Source organism: Harpia harpyja, chromosome 3 (genome assembly GCF_026419915.1).
Source record: "Harpia harpyja isolate bHarHar1 chromosome 3, bHarHar1 primary haplotype, whole genome shotgun sequence".
Taxonomy (NCBI): Eukaryota; Metazoa; Chordata; class Aves; order Accipitriformes; family Accipitridae; genus Harpia; species Harpia harpyja.
In genome coordinates, this window is record NC_068942.1 from 64,566,209 (window position 1) to 64,588,247 (window position 22,039).

At 39.3% G+C, this 22,039-nt stretch overlaps 1 protein-coding gene across 1 annotated transcript in view; it reads left to right on the plus strand.

The window, feature by feature from the left end:
* The first annotated feature begins 484 nt into the window (after positions 1 to 484).
* Positions 485 to 22,039, plus strand: part of DGLUCY (D-glutamate cyclase) — a 53,484-nt gene continuing 31,929 nt past the window's right edge. The window contains exons 1-3 of the mRNA XM_052783722.1: positions 485 to 676; positions 2,524 to 2,573; positions 19,048 to 19,123. The gene's annotated coding sequence lies outside the window, so the exon portion shown is untranslated. The remainder of the gene's footprint in view (positions 677 to 2,523; positions 2,574 to 19,047; positions 19,124 to 22,039) is intronic.

Sequence of the window (22,039 nt, forward strand, 5' to 3'; positions counted from 1 at the left end):
CCCCTCCTCCCCTCGCCGGGCGCTCATTGGGCGCGCGCGCCCGCGAACCCCAGCGACTGTTGGGCAGAGAACGTTCTACGTGCGCCCCCCGCCCTTCCGCCGAGCGGCGCGTTCCCTCATTGGATCAGCGGCTGCGCCAATCGCTGGCTCCGCCCCCCGATTTCCCCCCAATCCCTCTACTCCCTAATCTTGTTTGTAAACATTCCCGCCCGCCTCTCCCACTCCCCTCCACCCCACTTGAGGACGAGCGCCGGGTTGCCTGGAGAAAAGAGAAGGCGCTGATTGGCCGTGGGGCTGGCAATCATCTGAGGGAGCGGCGGTAGCGCCCTTCCCTTGAGTTACGGGCCGGTTCCATCGTACGGGGGGGGGGTGTCAGCCGTGGGCAGAGCTTCAGCCTCACGCGGGGGGAGGCGGCAGCGGGATAGGGGAGCAGGGTATCCCCCCCCGAGGGAGGCGGCGGGGCAAGGAGGAGAGAGGGACGGCCGGGGGGGGGGGGGGTCCCGCGGGGCTCTCACCGCCCGCTGAACCTCCGCCTTCCCGCAGGGCGCGGGCAGTGTCTGCGGGCCCGCAGCGGCGGCCCGTCCGTGCGGCAGGGCAGGGCACGGCTCGGCTCGGCTCGGCTCGGCCGCCTCCTTGGGCTGGGACAGCTGGAGCGCTGCCGCCGTCAGTGTGGCAGGTCGGTATGTCCGCCTCCAGGCCAGCGCTCGGCGCCGGGCGACAGCGCCGCGGCCGCGGGGTGGGCGCTCAGGGCACGCAGGCTCCAGGGCCCCAAGAAATGGGGCCGTGGGTGGCGGGGCCGCGGGGCGGCGGGTGAGCGCAGGCCTGGCGCCGCGCTGCGCCGGGGGGGGCTGCGGGGAGAGAGGCGCCCCGCGTCGCGCCTGACGCGGCCTTTCCCCTTAGCCGGGGCGCCCGACGGCCCCGGCTGGGGGAGCAGGCGGCGTCCACGGCCCTGCCGCCGGGCAGCCAGCGGAGCCGTCGTCTTGGGAGGTTGAATTTACTGCAAGGTAAAACAACCTCCGTGACCGCTGAAAGGTCGCAAAGCAAAGACGAGCTTGGTCGGTTATGCCGGCTCTGGACGTGCTTGTGAGGGGGGGTCGCCTGCCTTGGTGTGTTGTGAGGCGGGGGTGGGAGAAGGCGCTGGGTAGGTGCATCCGTATACCCGGTTCACACTGCACTGCTTGGGGCATTTTCATTTGGTCCTGTTAGCTGCGTGGGACACACTGTCCTGACAGCGGGTTTTGATTTCATTTTTAAGGAAGATGTGTTTTGAATCCTATTAGACCCGTTCATCGCACTTGAGCCTCTCGGTTTGCTATGCTTTGGAAGCAATCTGATACGTCTAAAGCAGTCCACATTTCCTTGAGACAGATCACACAAATCACTTTTCTCGCCATTTCTTATTTACAGTTATTTCTGACTTGTTGCTTTTGAATGCTGTTGCTTCCTGTTCTTTGACACTGTAACAAGATGCTAATTTGCAATGCCAAGTCACATGCAACAGCTCTGTTCACGCAGGGTCTGATTCTGGTACATCAAGCATCAATGAAATAAAAGGTCTTCTCTTAATCCTTTATTCATGTTCCAGTATTATATATTTGTGTGCATGTGTGTTTGTACACACATCTATATAAAATGCATGTACACGTATACGTACACACATTTCTACTTTTTTTCCTGTAGAGAGATTGAGTTGAGCTATTTAAAGCTGATAAGGGCTTTCTACTATAGAATTGTTTAAATACCAAACCTTGTTTCTAGGGTGCTTTTGGGATTGGTTTTCTTCCCAGAAATTAAAAATACTATCCAAGGGTTTCATAGTATTCCTTGTAAAACTTTTGAAGGTGTCTTCCACAGAGCACTGCAGGTGTTTTGTTTAGGTATCTCCCTGTAGCATACGGTACAGACATAACTTCACTGAAAATGTCCATCCAGTTACTGCCTTTCTGACAGTATTATATCAAGACTATAAATATAGAAAGTCTGATCACAGAAGATGTTTTAAAACTGAAAGATAATTGATTCACTAACTTTTGTCACTTGATTTTAGAAGCCTCTCTATTGCAGAGACAGTAAATGTTACGTCAGCATAATATTAAACTACAAAAGGGAAAATAATGAAAACACAAACTGATAAAGTTCGTTGTTAAATTAAATTCTTGCATCTTTGTAACTAGTGGCTCCTTTGTACAACTAGTGGGGAGTGTCAGTTTTACTTCTTCTTTACAAGGGGTAACAACCACTTTGATTAATCTCTGTCCCAGATGTTACATTTTGAGGAGACTAGTACTAGATTTTATCCAGTGGCTCTACTAGCCTACACTTTGGACTGACTGTCCCTGGCAGCCTCAGAATAGAGAAACTGAAATCTGACTCTACTCTGTTTCTTACTAGCACTTAGTGTGAGTGGAGCTGGCAATGAATCCAGTAGTTGCTAATAGTCTTGGTTTCAGATGTTCATAGTTTGACAGACTTTATCTGCTTATTTGTCTCAGGCTGAAACCTCTTTTCTCCTTTAAATTTCAGCTAAAACAGCTTTAAAGAATGAGGCGATAACCCTAAAACATCGAACCAAGGTTAGTGATCCATTGTGGTCGCTGCTGACTATGCATATAGCAAGACAGTCATTACCCTGTATATTTAGGTTTAAGTTGTGACTGGGCTTCGAACATACTATTGCATGAACTGAAAGTTCATTGTTATTACTGAGGGACCTGATGATTTGCTTGCACCTTGGAAAAAGTAACTGAGCGACATGGTCATTCCATTAAAAAAAATAAGGTTTTTTTACATAACAATCTCTCCAGTGTTAAAATATTTTTGTAGTGGGATTCTCATGTCATATCCAGAAACAGCAAAGCAGCCCTACTGAATGCTTGGAAAGAATCCCACCTTCTGACAGACAAAAGAGCTATACTTGTACTGAAATCCTAAACCTCCTGTCAGCAGTCCGTGAGTACAAGACTATGCTCAAGTTTTCATTTCAACTGAAGTTTTGGGAGCAGTGGAGGATTAAACTTGGTCACGTGCTTGATTTAAGAGTGGACCTCCCTTCAGTGGAACGGTCCAGGCATAGTGGGGCTGTTTTTGTTACCTCTATCACCTTTATCTTTGAAGCAGTATCATATGGCTTTGTGGTTGTTTGTAAAAGGACACAGTTTTGTCAGCCTTAAGGGTAGATAGGATTTACAGGTAGGTGGAAACATCCATACCAGAAAATAAAGCTGTTTAGGACTTGTTCTTTAGGAGTCAGGGCAAGTGGCATGACATAGCATGGCATGGCTTGCATGCACACAGCTGAATTCTTTCATAACAGGGTGGCCTTTTCCATACTGCCTACTGGATTTATACAGATTTCAAACCGTTACTGAGCTGTGCTAGCCCCCAACTTGTACGAGGACATTGCCTGGGAGAGTACTAGTCAGTGGCCCAACCATTCCCAAAAACATGCCAGCAGTCAGAAATATGGGTAGTCATGTGCCTGCAGTCAGATTCTGCCTTTATCCCATTTAAATCACTAACACAGGTAGTCACAGAGTCAGTTGAGGGAGAAAGTTTGGCTTGAGCCTGCAGACAAAGCAGGCATGTGAAAGTACAGAAAAGTGATGGGCTGTGGACCCACAGGGAGTACAGAATGGTCTGTAATAGATTCGTTTACAGTTTGGAGAAGTAAAACCACCCTTGCTATGTAAACTGTCCTTTTAGAAGTGCAGCTCTGAGTGCAATTTAACTGGCTGAAAATGTTATTTGCATTTTAAATACTCATTTATTTGTGTGCTATGACATTGAACAAAAAAATACTATTTGTAAGATGTGCATTCAATAAATTATCTCTCCAATGTTAAAAAAAAATTGATGTAAAAATGATTAAAAACTGTGGGGTGATGCAGAGCCACTCTCCCTCCATAGTGTAAATGTATTTTTTTTTTAAGTAGCATTTACATATGCATGTTTACAATAAGAGCGACCTGACAGGTCAATCAACCGACAGTTCAGTGTTTGGGCTGAGCATGAGCTGTAAGTTTGGGAACACGGAGTAACAGAATTCTAAAGATAGATGTCCCTTCTCTACCCCACAACACAACTGTTCAGAAATATGTGTATTTACTTGCCATTCCTAATTGTGAAGAGAGGGAGGGAAAAATGTTGTGGGAAATACCCACATGGAAAGATATTATTGAACTTCATTTAAGAAAAAGTGTCACAACATTTCCTTTTCGGTTCTAAAAGTGGTGGTGTGCCAAGCTGGTTTGAGGGCTGAGGTGAAATTGAAATGCTCAGTGTACAGACTTCTGAGAGGAAATGAGAGAGAGAGAGAAAGAAAGAAGAAAATGAGTGCTGTAGCTGCATCCTTCCAGGGTGTCACTGCTTGACAGTTTTGAGGTACTTGATTTACTTTCTGAAGAAGAGCTGCATATGAAACACGTAGTTTCTATGGAGCTGGTGTTGGAGGCGTCTGGCACTTTCTTATGGTCATTGAATTGTTACAGAAATAGGTGTTATTTTCAAAGTACAAATGTTGGAAAGCTAGATGATACAAAATGTTCCCCTTAATCACTCCATGGAGAACATTTGCACAGCAAGGGAAAAAAAGCATCAAATTTTGGAAACCAAGAAATGAATTTAGGGAAGGACTCCCTGTGAAAGAGAGTCATGACATGAAGCAGCTTTTGTGTGAGATTTTAGTACCGTATTAGTTCTAGTTTACATATATTCTCTGTGATTTTTTTTTTTTTTTTTAAATCTGCAATTGAACATTTTGTGCTTGATAACTATCAGAAAAGTAGATTGGGTAGGTAAATTTGCTGTTTAAAGCATTTTTGTATTAAACTGCTCTGGCCAACAGTTTTATCTCTCTAAAACCACTTAATGTCTTACCATGAAAGGAGAAGTTATGCTAAGCATCCAAGCCTAATAATTCTCTTTAACGGAAGTGGTACAACTCTGTCAGGAAATGGATCGTTTCTTGAAAGCGTGCATAAAAATGAAGATGTGTTACTGACTCTAGGGTTACATCTTTGATTAAACTTAAGTCCTGTTTCAGTTAGCATTCATTTCTTCACTGAAAATTCATTTGTTTTTTTTTCTTCAGTTACAGTACAGTTAAAACTACTATTCCAGACAACACTTTCAAAAGTTTAATTATTAAAAATCTACATGGCTATAACAAAGAAACAATAAAAATATTTGTTATGTTACTCAGTTTCTGATGAGGAAAAGGAAAATGAATGAAGACTGTCCAGAGGGGAAAGGAAGCAGCATCTATTAAAACAGAAATAGGGGTTTATTTCAATTTCAATTTTTTTTAATTTCATTTTTTTTAAATGCTTAAGTTAGGCAGAGATGGAATTTCTAGTTAATAGCAAGAATTGACTTTTGGATCCTAATCCTCACTCACAATAATTTGAAATTATTTTCAAATTTGTTGGAAGAAACACAGAGGGCTGTTCTACATAATGGTATCATTAAACCTCTGAGTAATACTGACTGCAGTGTAATTAAACTCAAAATCCTTTTCAGAAGACTCACATGTGAATTCTCACTATTTTGAAAAGTGACTGTAAACTTTGGAGAAGGGGACTTTAGAAAGGAGAAGCTAATGAAGATGATCTGAAAGCTAGAGATGAGGAAATTAAAACGTTTAACTCAGCATGGAGGCCATGAGTACATCCTGATAGTTGCAGAAGCCATGCATCTGCTTTCCACCCCCAAAGAAGGAGACAAAAATATGAGAAAAAAAGTGATTAAATGGCAGAGCTTAAAGGTATGCATTGTAGTTCTTAAAGAGAGCGTACTGAAAAGGAGGTGACAAGAAGTGCCACGTGAAATGAAGGGCGAAAGGCAGTTTTTGAAAAGCATAAATGAAAACTAAGAACTTCATTTCCACAACTTTTTTTCTACTGACATATTTAAAGATATTGCATCTGTTAAATTACCATAGAGCAAAAAGAGATTTAATGAAGTGAACAATATTGCAGAGATTCATTTTTTCCTTTTCCCTTTACCTTGACAAAAGTTGTATGATTATTGATTTTGAACCTACTCTTTTAAATTTAAAAAGATAAGATGGTCTCATGAATTGAAATAACAGAAGAGAAAATTTTTAAACAGATGGATAAATTAAGAGAAATGTATTCCAGACTCAGGTGGTATATCTCCTGGAGTTCAGAAGGAACTTGGAGCTCCTCAGACAAAATACGAAAACTCTCATTAGTTTCATGTACTATATCAGGTGACTGGAAGACACCTCTTAACATAGTATAATATAAAATACGATTTAATATAAGCAGCATTACAACTAAAAACTTCTTTAAAAGGACCAGGAAATTGTTTTGACGAAAGATCTGAAAGATTACCTTTAGTTTTAAAGAATGAAAAAAAAATAAAGTGGATTATAAAAACACTAGATAAACATGATTCCAGGAACACACACCAGATATAAAATACTACTGTGAAAAATCAGGTAGTAAAACCAGTATCTGTAATAACAAATTACAAATTTTCAATACATGTGAAAAAATGGGGATTTTTAACTGAAGTTGCATAATTGACACTGGTACTGTAAACTGTATGACTTGGGACTAGTGCTAACTGGTAACTGGTACTCAGCAGTTCTATCATTTCATTACTGTTTTTCTTAAATTTTTCATCCCACGCTGATTTATTGAGATACAGGATAGAAACTTGAGTATGTCTAGCTCAGCATCCCATCTCCAGCACTGCCCAATAGCAGCTGTTTAGTGTCACGACAAACTTATAAGAACCTTCTAAGGTTTAACTATGCAGTCTATGAATGAAGACCTCCATTTGTTTGCTTTGACTTTGCCATTTGCTAGTTTCATCTGATGACCCATAATGATTTAGTTAAAAAAGAGAGTGAAGAATTGTTACGTTTTATCTCCTCCATGCTTTTGTTGGATCTGCCCCTATTTCATAGGCAAACCCAGAATGTGAAGCACTAGTCCCCCCACCTCAAAATGTCCAGTAAAATATTTGCTGTAGGTACAGGTTATGCACTGGGTACTAGCAGTTCTTTGAGCTTTCAGTAATCCATGCACAGCCTCATTTCTTTCATTTTTCTTAGGTAAAGGGCTTATAGGGGAAAACTAGGTTATTTAGATGTTAGAACCCTCAGTTTCAATACACCTCTTTTCTAATGTGAAGTGTTTGCTGTGACAGTCTTTCAACAGGATATCAAAACCCCAGTTGGTCAGAAGGCATTTTACACTCCTTTTGTAAATTCCTCAGGATTTGCATTTCCTCTGAAGTGTTAGACTTCTATGCAAAGAAGTGTCCCATTAAGCAATTTTCCTTTGGCTGTCATTTAAGCCTGGCTAAGAGTGGGGTTTGGCATCCTCCTCCTTACAACATGTCACATTCAAATTTACTTTTCTGTTGTGACTGCTTGTTAACATATTGATGGGGAACATTACAGCAGTGCAGAATATTGACATTGTAAATAACTCTGTTACCTCTAAGCTACTTCAACCCCCTCACCCCACAGCATTTTCTGGGATTTAATGAAGATTTACACTAATACCACATCTCTATCCAGCTTCAAAAGAACACATTCCTATTCAACCAGATTTTATTACACCAAATCCACCAAGTCATTACAGAAACTCTGTAGTAAGTGATTAGCTTCCCATTGGACTCAGTGCTGCCTTCCTACGGCTCTAGTGAGATGCATCTTCAATATGGGAAGTCAAATGAGGCAAACTCCACAGATTCTTAGAATTACAATATGCAGAGAAGTTAGGGCATGACTTCAACTTAATCACTTGTTCTCTGAGTAACATATATCTGCAATGTGGCCTTATGGTGTCTTCCCATCAAAGCATTTGGTTTTGGGTGGTAGTGAGTTGTTGTGAGAAGCTTTCCATTGTTTTCCTAAGTCTTTAGATAATAAATTGGTTGAACTGTTCCACTGTGCAGCAGTATTTTTCTTTAGATAATAAATTGGTTGAACTGTTCCACTGTGCAGCAGTATTTTTCTTTAGAAAGCTATGTGATTGAAGACAGTGGACATGCACGAGGTACTGGTTTGGTTTATACATAAGACAAAATAATTGCTTTTGGATAGCAAGTACCAAAGCAACAGAATTATAAATCCTTTGGGATTGGACATGAACCCACTGCAGTTCTTCCGTGCTATCCTTTGATAGATATATAGGGAGGAGATGAAGGAGATTTCTGCAAAAATCATGAGTCTCTCCCTGCTTTTGACAAACACAGAGCGAGTGTTAATCCCTTATTTAATCTTGTGTTTCAAGCCAGACCAGGACCATGCTTTCTGTAGCCTTTTATGTACCCTTTCTGACTTCAGATATCCCATGAAAAAGTAATCATTCCTCCTCTAAGGCAACAGTTGCCTAATCTTCCCAGTGCCTCTCTCTCTCTGCAGAAGTAAATGCCTTCTCACCCCACCCACACACCCCAGGAGAGCAGCCCCCCCCCCCCCACTCCCTGCTTCTGCTACAGTAGCAGCAACATTCATTTGTCTTTAGTTACAGAGTCAAGGATGTTATTGTCATAGTTACAGGTGATGCTACACATCTGCACATCATCACTTGTCTCTTCCTTTTAATGCTTTTACCTCTCTGGGTTGAAACTTCACAGTGCATCCTCTTACATAGTTGAAGATTTGGGCTACAATTCAATCTATTTTGGCCCTATTGATTTGGTTGTTCTGTTTGATTTTGGAAACTTTATTCCTGTTGAGAGTCTTAAAAGTGACAAATATAGAAATCATGTAGTCTTACTAAAACAGAGCCTTGTCTAGAATAACAATAAAACCAAAACATTTACAGAAAATCTGCCTATCCATCTTATTAATAAACTTACTATCCCCTGCTCATAGAATGTTCATTGCTGATCTTTAGCTATTTACTTCAGAGAGGCTTCTCTCTTGTCTATACTGCTTGTCTTGCATCTACCTGTTAAGTCCACATATTCATGCAGTCAATATCCCAGCAGTCAAGTTACCTACAATATTCATAAGCTGTTTCAAAGAAACCACAAATGTATTCTGATTTATTACAAAAAAATCTAATTAATTAATTTTAAATGTTATTTTATAGGTATTGAGGTTATTTTCAGCAGAAGTTCCAATCTATAATTGAAAACATATGCTTATGCTTTTAGTCACCGGACAAGTGTTCAGTGCAGGTAAGAGATTACATCACACTGCAGTAATGCTGGAGAGCCCTTGCTATAGATTGGCACTCCTTTGTGCTGAGCAATGTACAGACCTAGAACAAAAAGGTGCCCACCAAAATTTCTCATTAATGTACTATGATGAAAGCCCTTAGAGCACAACTAAAAACTGGGAAAACTTTGACTTTTCCACTGAAGCTGATAATTACTATAAAGGACAGAAATTGGTTGTCCATCAAAAATACATGTCTGTTGGGAACAAAATGGACCACTTAGAAGCATGGTATCCTCTCTACTCCTGTTTAAGAAAGACATTTGAGATGTGTGAGTTCGGCAGAGCTCATGAACGCAAGGTCACTGAAGGTGGTGCATTTCTGTTAATATTCTTAGCTATTTTTAATATACATAGATTATATCCTAAATGATGCCCACTTAATACGCTTTGTTTTGCATATTTTCTTTTGTATACTTAGTAACCATGGAAAAGTCACATACAGATCACTCTATTCTTTGAACTATAAGATATTCATTTTGGACTGTCTTTTATTCTGTTTAATTTATGCAGTCTTGAAATAACAGTCTTTAATTAAGAACAGTTTGCTTTATATGATCAACCATGGAATGAATGCATATGTATTATATATATATGCACACACTTTTTTTTGCCTAGAGTTTGAAACCAAGTACTGATCACAATGGTTTCCTTCTTCAAAAGGAGTGGAAAATATTGTGTAATATTTTCCAAACTGAAGCTACTTAGAATGCTTAGTTTTTAAACTTCCCAGTAAATGGGGGGAAAAAAAAAAAAAGCATGTTCATTGTTTCATCAGGAGGACACAGATTTGCTAATTTTTATAAATGGTTTCTTATTCTTTTATATGCCTTCTGGTAAACTATATTTTCTATGTCAAGCAAGAAAGTCTACTTTTTTCCAGTCTTCTATTTTCATGCTCCAGTGAATTTGCATTATTTCTGACAGTTTTCCCATGGACACAATGATTGTATATCTCATATATCTGCAGTCTGAAGTGCTTAATAGATTCAAAATTAGCCTTGTATACCAAACTTTCTGTGTCAAAGTCAGTTCATTTACAAAGAGAAGTATTACGAGAAAAGAGATTTCCATTAGGGAAATCTGTCAGTAGAGAATGGAGTTTGAAAGTCATTAGCTACCATTATCTTTTCAAATGTTTTAGTAGTAGCAACTTTTTTTTTTAATAGCAGTCTTCTACTGTTTCATCAGTCTGACTGAAATCATAGCAGGTTCTAGTAACTGATGCCTGTTCATCTTCCTTTTAGCTGATGAAAATCCTCTCTCTTCTTTCTGTAGTGAGAAACACCTTTAGCCTCTATTCAAATGATAATATTCTTCCCTCTTTGTGTATTATTAAAATTACTCCCTGACAGGTATGATATAGCAGTATATCATACAATATACCCTGCTCTATATGATTTTTCTTTGTTTCTTTTTATTTCCAAGTAACTGAGCAATTACGCGTTTTGTAGATTTTTCTTCTTCTGTCCAGAAATGCTGATCCCGAATACTCCATTTTGAAAATTCTAGGTGGTCCCAAAAATGTGTCTTCATACTAATCGTATTAAAAGAGAAGCTAGCTAAATAGGCCTAAGTTTGAACCAAACTCACTAGTCCCTTTCCTCCACAATCAAAACCCCACACATTTAACTGATCTTTTGGAGACAAACCCCATAGGTTTTCACAGTTCATTTTTTGCAAATGTGAATGCTCTATTTTAATTGTACATTTAGACTTGGAGCCCATTAATGCAAGCTGCTGAGTGCTTTTAATTTGTCTTGTCTTTTTTCACTGCATATACTGTGTAGTCTGACCCTTCTTTGGGAGAAGATCTTGTCGGTTATATCTAATTAATTGTATTTGGAACACTCTTCTAAGATGCTTGGCTCAAGAGGATGTTATGGAATTAGGATTAAAGGAATGTCTGTGTTTGTAGATTGCATTCTAATATAAACATAGTTTAGTTACTTTAAAATATATTAGCTTTGGAACTGGAATCCTAATAAAACAATCCCTGCAAAATTCTTGGATTTTGCATCTAGACAGCTCCCCAAATAAATTAATTTAGGAGGTAGCTACTGGAATCCATATGATATGCTGCAAACTGCAGTTACATGGGATAAAGTCCACTTGGCTAAAAGCTTTTACGTTAACCTCTACAAACAAAGAAATCACCCTTGGCTCCGAAGTTCCTGAACCACAGGTCATGGAAGGCTGAAAGGATATACCAGCTAAGTTTTGTCAGTGTTTGCTCTGATTTTAAATTCTTCCTTAGGTATGCATTATTGGCCACTATGAAAGTCAGGATACTGGGCTTGATGTAGCTTTAATCCTATCTTCTGAAGAATACTGTTGTAATAATATTTTTAATTATTTGGACTTTATTCATGCATTAATCCACACCATGAAACTCTTAAGGCACTATGATGTAATGGAAAGTGAAAATCCATTTCAGAGAAGGAAGAAAATTCAGCCAGGTCAAAATCTAATGCTCAAACAAGCCAAGAGTCTTTTCCCATTTGAAAACAAAATAAAAGAAAACTTAGCACACTCCCCATACTTAGGATATGTAATAAGTTATGTGAAAAAAATCCAAGAATAAAAATGTTTATTCAAAACTTAGTATCTTGAAGCACCTCCTGAGTAGAAGCTATGGAATTTTAAGGTACATTATTGCAATTACCTATCTGGCATGTATAGAGAAAACAGAAAAAAGGATCAATAGTTGCTAAGCAGACAAAAAAAAAGAGCTAAACCTTATTTCTGAACTGTATGGTTCATCAATAGTAATTATAACTTATTTTATATCAAGGTTGTTAGCTTGTTCCATACACGTGTTTATAAAAAGCACGTGTATTGCTTATTTGTATTGCTTATAACTTTTTCTGTCTTTACTTTAAACTAACTTTTCTGTCACATCTTTCTTTACTCAGATCTGTGTATGTTATATGGCTTGTATGCAAACAATTACACAGGTGCAGTACAAGACAGCAAATGTTTAAGCACTTCATCTGTCCTTGAACTCTGTAGGACTACTTATCTACTTATCTCTGTTACTTATATCCATGGAAGTACTATAGGTTTGAGGCTTAAACTGTAAGCTCTGAGACAAGGTTTTACACATATTACCTCAACCGTATCTGGGAACAAAACCCTAAATAAATAAATAAACAAAAAATAGTAATAGCTTAAATTTTGTTCTGTGTTGCTTCTATACAAAATATGGGTTCAAATCTGTATTAAAATGGAATTTTGGAAGCAGAGCACACCAAGATACACCAACCTCTGTAGCTTATTTATATTTTAAAAATATAAAATGAGGTGATAGATGTGTAACACATTTTCAGCCCTTACCTTCTTATTGTTTGGTAATGAAAATCAAAATGATGACATTAACATCTCTTTCAAGTCAGCTAACTGATGCTGCAGCACTATGAGTCATCTCTTTAACAATGAGCCGCTTTTTAAAAAAAAATATTTTAACGGTGATAAAATGTATGAGGGTGATAGGCCTACAGGTTTTACTCTGTTTACCCACGGAACATAGAGAAAAGCAGTAAAAGTTCAGGATTAATTCTATGAGCTAGAAAGGTGAACTGTGCATTTTTTCAACATCTTGGGTTCTCTGCTGAAACTGCACATGAAGGCAGCGGTTTGAGATATTCACTCTGCTGTAACTGCATTGAACACAGTACCGTATTGTATAAGCCACTGAATAGCTAACAGAGTGACAGCATTTAGTCATCTGATACCTGATCTAGTCTGTAACCAGAAACTTATATGAGAAGTTCTTCACATGACCTGTGTTAGGACCTAAGCCTAGCAGAGCTCCTAAACTTCTTCCTTGCGCTTGCTGCACAGCCATGGTGCTGCTGCCACCAAAGGTGACGCTCTGAGGATACCACGATAGACTGTCCACATCAGAAACATCCATATGCTGTGGAATGAGGCTATCCAGGACAGTTTGATAAAGGTCTGTATCCTTTCCCTCAATTTAAAAGTGTAAGGTAATTGGGGATTTCCTTTTCAGAACATAATGCCCATCTTTCTTCTAGACAGTAGGCACCATTGCAGCCTATGGCTATAGGGTAACTCATTCTCTGCTTTGTCAAAGATTATTCTGGTGGATGAGGACAGTTGCCCAGTGGGATTACATCATATGCTGGTCTTGAATTACTTACGAGTTCAGAAACGGAAAGGGCAACTGGGGGCACCAACACACTGCTTGCAGAACCTCTCTTCCCATGGTCAGTGTGATTGCCATTTGTCTATAAAACTAGTTCATTCCTGATTCCTACAGATGACTGGACAATCAGGTCAGTGTAGCAACACTCTCATTTGCTTGGTTGAACTGCCACATTGTCCAGGTCTTCCACCCCTCATGTTACTGCCAAGCTGAGGTCCTCAGAGGTTCACATGGCATAGAGTCTTATATTGTCTCTGTATAGGCAGTGGAGGAAGAGCTATGAATGATGTACAGGTCTTCATTTGGGTCCCATCACAAGGGGCTTTGTCTGTTCAGGATTATAACTCACTAATTCTGCAAGTTCTCATTCACAAGTTCAAGGATGGTGAACATTGTCTTTGATGATTTATGGGCTCTGTGATGCAGTCTACCAAATAAGTACGTAACATCTGTGGTTTCTAGAGCCTGGGCATCTTCACTAGGGACAAAGCAGCACTCTCTTCTCTATAGGGATTGTGGTCATTGTCAGCCTTAGAGTATATGTCTGATGATGGATATTACTGCTTATCGCTATTCCTTTTCATCATGCTGCTGCTCTACTCAGTGTTGGTCAGTCAGGCCCTGAGCTCTTGCAGGCAGAGTGCAGATGTGTCTGCAGGAGCCTGGCTGCACCAAACGGACCATCAAGGGCAGTTTCCAGATCATCATGGCAACTATAGTTGCCACACAGTACCACAGTTGTCAGGTATGCAGTAATGAAAACTTAGTAGTGCAGCAGTGAAACTTCAGGGAGCCTTTCCAATTGGAATGGATGCTGCAGAACAAAGATGTCCAGGCATCCTTGATGCAGATTAACGTTTAATATGTGGGCAGCACAGATGCTCCAAGATAAAATAACAGTCCAAGTGCATACCATTTGCCATCACATAGCACAGTTGCTAACAGTACTTTAGCTACACTTACTCCTGGAAGTTGCAGTGAGATATTCTTGCTGAGCCTGCCATTGATTCACCTGGTTATCCAAATAGTACTGCTTAAGCCAGGAGTTCCATCAGGGAAATGATGCTCGGTCCTTTTGAGCTGTTCACAGTACTTCTTGGTCTAAGCTGAAGGAAGCAATAGAACAACAGAAGTCAGTATCTCTCCATCAGAGGTATTTGTGGAGGCAAAGATGTTTGCTCTTGATAGTGTTTGAAGAGGTACAATTCACTGGAGGTTCCCCAGACACAGCCTACCGAGACACCCACATTTCAAGGACACTTATCTTTGTGTAAATACATAGGCTGCAATCATTCTTTAGTGAGCATATCTGAGGAGAATTGCTTGGTGAGGAGCAATGGATGCAGTAACTTAGCACCTGCTGGCAGACATGTGAACCCAAAAGAAATGGCATAATCCTGGGGGTAGCCTGAATGACCTGACAGCAGGAGCATGGCACTTTTGGGGGGAGCATGGTACTATTTTTATGGTGCATAGGGAGCAGAACATCGCTCACCTGCTTACCTCCAGATGGAAATCCTTGGGAGGAACAGGCACCCCATCAGCCCTTTGACCATGCATGATATGACTGGGTGTAACCTAGGCAGTGACATACTTTCTTATCAAAATAAGTACCTGTGGCTGCTGCCTTGCAATCAAAGCAGTACAAGTCACTGTACTTTGTCCTATGGACTTCCACTTTCATTCTGCATAAGTAAGACTGGGAAGAAAAATTTTCCTTACTTTAGCAATTTTTATTTAGCCAATACTCATCACCTTGGCTCCCGTGTGCAGTACTCTGCTAGCTGGCCAGTGCTGCTTCAGAGGGCAGGAGAGAGGCTGGCATTGGTGGCCTGCAGGCAAAGTCCTCCTGCATCCTTGGGCTGTCTCAGTGACAGAAGAGACCAAGGCAGAGAACTGGTGGCTGGACCCAGCCCAGAGAATTGTGGAGCAGTTTTAAAGATCTTCTGTAGCTCAGTGTAGATTGGGAAACTATATTTAAATACCACCCTCGTGGTTTTTTTTCAGTTTCTTGAATAAGCACTTCTTGTCATCGTATAGGAAAACCACCTCTGGTAGATCGTTTGCTGTCTCTTCTTACAGCAGCTGGTGAGTATTCCTGTCAGCAAAGTCAATGGCATGAAAGTGGCATTTTTAAATCTCAATAAAGGTCCTTGTCTCCTCTTAGGTGTGTACCGTATCTTGCCAAAGGTGCACGTAAATGAGGTGGCTGTTCCAAAGCTTCTTGGTCATGTGTTTTTGTAAGATGATGGGGCAGGGTATGCAGGTATTAGGATATGACCCAAGGAGTTGGAAGGGTGCATGAAGTCACGAGGCCTCATCCTTTGCAGGATAAAAAAGCCTAAACAGCTCAGATCTTGCATAGATTGTGCCCATGCAAGGGCAGGGCCCCACTGTGAATTATTGACTAGTCTCTGCCCATATTTCTCGATCTGAGAAACAATTTATTCTGTCCCAGAGCAGTGTAAAATATTACAAATGCAGTGGTGGAAGTTCAGGGAGCCTGTGCAAGACATGTCACACTAACACGCAGCGCTGTCTGAAATGGCTGCTTTGGAACTGGCAATTGCTTTCTGTTATTTGTTATTAATATACTGGGAAAGACTAAACGTCGTGTGTCTTTTTTTTTTTTTGCAAATAAACAAGATTGCATCAAAAATACATTGATTCTATCATCAGTTTCTCATCCTGACACAATCTGCAGGATCTTGAGTATAGGATAGCTGCTTTAAGCAGCAGAGTGAACACAAATGGAAACTAATTTAAATTTCTATTTGCAGCCCTCATCTAAAGGTGCATAAACTTCAAAGGCAAATACCCTGTATTTCAAATGTAAAGTTAAATCCTAATTCGCTGGATGAGCCGCTGTCTGAAAATACACAAAGCACTTCCTCTTTGGAATGATACACAAAGCACTTCTGTGCTCTGAAATGATTCATAGCAGATGGGGAAAAAAAGGATCATTAATTGATTCTTCAAATAAAACATCACAAGTATAAATGAGAGGCCTGGCTGGAAAAATCAAATGGAGTAAATTTTCAGAGAAGTTTGTGCTTTTCACAGAAGTCTCTTGGCAGAATTTCAAATCAGCTTGATCATTAAGCAGCAGGTCATTTTAAACCATGTTTACGTTAACAAACCTCTGTAACCATATTCATACTAGGGCAAGGCATAGTATACAAAGGGTTTGTTAGATTATAATTAGTTTAGATTACTTGCCATTATGTATCAGCAAAGGCAGCCCATGGGCTGGCTCATGTTTCAAGTTACCCTGCTGTTCCTGTTAGTGCAGCAGTAGCTTTGGGTAAGCTATCTGCGTGACAGTATCTAAAAAAACCTGCCCAGCAGTGTTAAGTGGCGACTCCTGCACTTTTTTGGCCAATCAACCTGTACATGCCACCACCCATTCTTATTATCAAACTTTAAACTGGAAATAGGGCAAAAGTGATATAAACAATGCAAGATTGTATTTCTTAAGAGTCTTTGGGTTCCTTGCAAGCAAGTCTCTAGATTACACTTTGAAAAGTCACTGCATTAAACCATATTCTTATTAGTGTATCAGTAACACTGGAGTAACAGACCTGTAATCTGTGACATCAGAAACTGTTATTAACTACTTTGCAGTCTTCAAACCAACTTGTTTGTCACCCTTATCAGCAGTACTTTTTACAGGCTGTTTATTCTCAGGTGATCCATTTTTAAAACCACAAATACGATATGTTTTTAGTTTTATTTCATTAATTTACTTGACACATGTAAAGGCAAAGCAGTCACACTGACAATTCTGAAGGATGTGTTAATCCTTTTGTGTTATTATATATTTTTTTGATTCATTTTCATCTGGTGTGGTTTAGCACAGCGGTATGGACACACCCACGGCATCTCAAAGTGTAATCTTCCTGACACTTTAATGACATTTTTCCATTTTCTTGGGTAATGAATAATTTACAATGTGGGCCTGTAAAGAATCTATGCTCATATTTAAATATCTGTGAAATTTACAGATTTGCTTTTTCATTTTGAAAGTTCTAAGATAATACAAAATATTTCACTTACTGCACTTCCTTCTTTTTCTCTAAAGAGATTATGCTCTGCAGATTGTAAAAATGCATTATAAACTATAGTTCAATCAACAATTTAATGTAAAGATACATAACTTTGCAAGGCTAGTTGGTGGTTCTGCTGCCAGAAATTAAGGAGGAAATAATTAGTAAAACTATACTTAATCCAAGCCTATCTGTAATATTAAAGGGGGATATATATCTCTCTCTACATGTAGGTATAGATACCGAGGTTCAGAGGAGTCTGCATCTTACGAGTCTAGGAAACCATTTGTGCATTTGTTGTGTTTTATGATTTCTGAAGTTAGATTATTTTGTCTCAGACTGAGAACAGGAAAAGCTTATTTAAGGTTGAAAATTGAGAGAGAGTTTAAGGTGCAATTGAGAGATACAGCAAGTACATAAATTGAAAAGAGCTGGTGAGAGGAGAAAAGGCATCCAAACTCCCATATTGCCAGAGGATGCAGTCAGACAAACCAAGGAAGCAAGCCCTACGAAGGTCAGTCCAACTTGGAGTTATGGAGATAGAGGTCTGAGCTCAGGGAGGAAAAAGGCAGAGACAGAGGCCCACTGTAGACAAAAGAAACAGGGAGGTAACAAGTAGCCCGGGACACACAAACAGTAGGGTGGTGCAAAGAGGCTACTCTGCCCATCATACAAGTCATCTGAGAGACAAGGCAACCTCTTTATTAAATCTTGTCTGGAACTGCGTTTTTCTTGCTTCATGTTGGGTTGCAGATTATTTGTCAAAGGTGGATGGTATTGGTCACTTTTTCCAAGCATTACTGTTGAATATTTAACTCTTACCTTGATATACAGTAACTAACTTTGTTAGCAGACAAGGCTTAAAGATAGAAACTAGTGAATCTCTAAGTGATATGACAGGCAAGGGTATGCCTCTTGAGAGCAGCAGGGTTTTTTAACAGGATAAAGTAACATTCCTCTCAACATGCCTTTTTCCTAGCATGAGCTGTAGGATTCAGGGGAAATAGAGCATATTCTTTACAGTCAGTTATAAAGATGAGGCTTAGAACCAGTCCCATTCCAATCACCTTAGCAAAGATCAGCACCTCATTGCACACAGTCACCCATACTCAACCAGTGCGCTGAGAACAGCATGTAGAAATGGTTAATGACTTAGAGCTTCACATGGCAACAATTGATCACAATTTCTGAATAAAAAAAAATATTCACCCTCCAAATCTGGCCTTCCTGAAAATTGTTGTTGTCTAGGTAATGAGATATTTTGCAAATCAGCTGGGCCAAATTAATCAGGTAGTATGTATCTGCTTAACTTTACTGGAGTGGTACTACACAGATATATATTAAATGAAGATGTTACCTAACAATTTTATGTTACTTATTAAAACCAGACCCAAGATCCATTTAGAACTTTTACCAAAGCTGGTACTTATCTGTACTTCCTAACTATTTTCCTGAATATATCTATCTTTTTAATATAATGTCATTTCAATACAGTATTGTTTCTGAGAAGTTGATTCATTATTCTGAACTACTGATAGGGCATATGCCATACCGCCATCATTGTCAGATCATACACCTCCTTACATCATTCTTATAGATCTTTCTTGTACATTACCATCTCTTTCCAGCTTTGAAGTTTCATCATCCTTGTCAAGATCTGGAAGTGCAGCTCAAGATATGGCAGTGCCCATAAACCACTAGTGGGTAAGTGCCATCTTAATGTGTCAGACAGGAATATATTTTAATATTTATTCATTTAAGTTCAGTATGTAAAACTCAAAATACACATGAAATACTGTGAATCTTCATGTAAACCTTTAAAAAGAAAAGTGTTTGTTGTGCTTCTAATGCGGAACCAAATGTTTAAGAAAAGGTTCTTCAGGAGTGATCTTGACACTTCAGCGCTACAAACCTTTACAATATTGGGTTTTGTTATTATACGTCAGGGAGCCTGATATGAGCAAAATGACTTAGAACAAGTGTTTTTTCAGACTGGATGCTTTAAGTATGAAGTTTGTCGTTACACAGCCAGTAAATGACCTGATTTTCAAATGCTGGTTACCCAGGACTATATCTAGTCTGCTTTAGAGGTTCATTCCATTAAAGACAACCCAGACTGGCAAGCCAGATCTTAGGGTCCCTTAGTGAGGGGACACCACATAGGATGCCTTCAGGCACAACAGCCATCTCATAAGCTCTGTCAGCATCTTCTCTTAAGGGCTTTTTAACACTTATCCTGCACCCTGTCTTTATCTGTATCACGATCCAACATACCACCATGAGATAACTGATACTTACCATTACCTGAAACTATCTCAGAACAAAATGAAAGGAGTTGAAAAACCTCTGCCATGGAACAGATCCTGATAACTGATTAACAGCTGTACCAGACCATTTAGTTAGAGTGCTACTTGAGGGCCCCATGAAGCCAAGCTGTACATTTCATTAGGCATCCTGATGGGACAAAGTCAAAAAGATGCTGTGAGACCTGAGTTATCATCGTGCTTCTCCCCATCATTCCAAACAGGCCATGGTCATGATGGTTCCAATGATTTTCCAGGAGGTCCTAGAGATGGTTGGGGAATCTAAACCTGACAATGCCCCCTAGCATAGGGAAATAACATACTGCATAGAAACTAGCCATTCCTGAGGAAGTCAAATAGCAAAAACTAGGTTTTACTATGAGCATCTAACAGTTTTTAATCACCTCTCCAAATTTAGCAACTAATAAAGAAAAATAGCAGTATAATCTATTACTGATATTGTATAGCAAATACAGTGGTCTAAAGTTATAACTCAGAATGTTAATCCTATTGGATTTTCACTATAGTTTTATAAAATCACCACAGGAACTTTAGTGATAGCAAATGGTCATAAGGTGAGTTTTATCTCTCATCTGAAAGAGATGAATCAGAGTGCTTTTATACAAAGTTAATGTTCAAATTATTCACTTCCTAACCAGTCATCAGCAATATATGTTGCTTTGCAGCTAGGGGCTAGGTTCACAAATAGGAATTACAAGCCCAAGCGTTTCTGTAAGGTACTTACAGCCAACATTTCAGTGATACTGATACTCACAGTCCTCTAGCTTGTTAGCCACTTGCTGTCATATGAACCTAAAACTTTTAGAGCCCTAAATGTTTATTGATAAAATCTCATAGGTACTTCCATTTCTGCTACTGTGCACATACTTTATGAGGGGAGAATCAGGCTTGCCCAACATCAGACCAGGGCATTTGTGATAAAATACCTAGTTGAAGACAGCTTTTGTCCCAGACTAGTTTCCTGAACTTCAGACTGTCTTTCAAATCCAAGTAAGCTAGTAGTTCTTAAGGCCATCAATCCTATAGATGATTTAGATGGTTTCAAAGATGCTCAGAAATACAGAAAAACAACCTGAAAGAAACTAATGAACACATCTGGACTTTCTTATTAGGATCACTGTATTTAATTTGAAAGCTCTTGAATGAATAATTCCAAACTGGTGTTAGAAATTCTCTTTACAGTAAGAATAGCGTCTCTTAAATTGACACTTGTAGGCCTGGATTAGAGCTCAGCTACTTTTCTAAATCCAATTTCTTGTTATCTTTAAAGTGTCTGTTTGGAATTGTTCATTATTTTGTAATGAAGACTATTTTTTTTGCAGCATACAGAGTGATAATGTAAAAGCAGAAAAGATGAGAAGAGTTAGAAAGTAGTACATTAGAGTTCAGAAAAAAAAGTCCAGACTGATTTCTTTTGGCTGGTAATGTTATATAAAGATTTCAGAATTAAGAATAGATACAAAGCTTACTCTAAATTTCAGTGCCCCAACTTAATCTCTCAGAATTCTGCAAGCTTCGGGAAACATTTTGGACAGACAGCCTATGATGAGAGTATAATTTCGGTCAAAACACATCACTGCTTTTACTTCAAGTTAATTAAGGTATGAGTTGCTGAGAGGTATACATTTTCACAATAAAGCGTTTCACTTACTTACATTCCACTCCACTGTGAGAGTGAAACTTTGTACTATCATAGTTATAGTACAAAAACTGTGGACCTTTAACAGAAAAGTTAACTTTTGCTAGAGGGTTGTACCATCTCATTGTACATTAATTTACTGGCATCTTTTAAAAAAAAGCAGCACAGCTTCCATCATACGTATTACTTCTTATGAATGAGATCAAGAATGGCTTCTTCTGAATTAAGGAAAAACTTGGAGGTTGGTAATTTGATTATTTGGAGGATAGTTCAGTTTCTTTACTTAAAAGTGACCAAGGTTAAAATCATAAGCAGCCACATTATTATTTTACCCTGAGCTATCTTTTACTTTTTCCTAATAGTGATGTAATAAACTCTTTTTACTTATTAGGTGGTTTAGGTTGAGGGAGAGACTTTGTGTGAACTTTTACTAGATTGCAGAAAAAAAGCAATAGCCACAGGACTATTCACTTCTACATAATTAATATTTGAAAAGTATAATACATGTGGAATGTATTAAAATGACATTTTCTGAATACGGTTCTCTCTTTACCGCAAGGTTGCATTGCTGATTGTCTAAAAGCATTTTGAACAGAGAAGTCATATTACAGATTATAGCTTGGTAGGTTAATCCATTTGTGCTTTTGCCATTTTAAA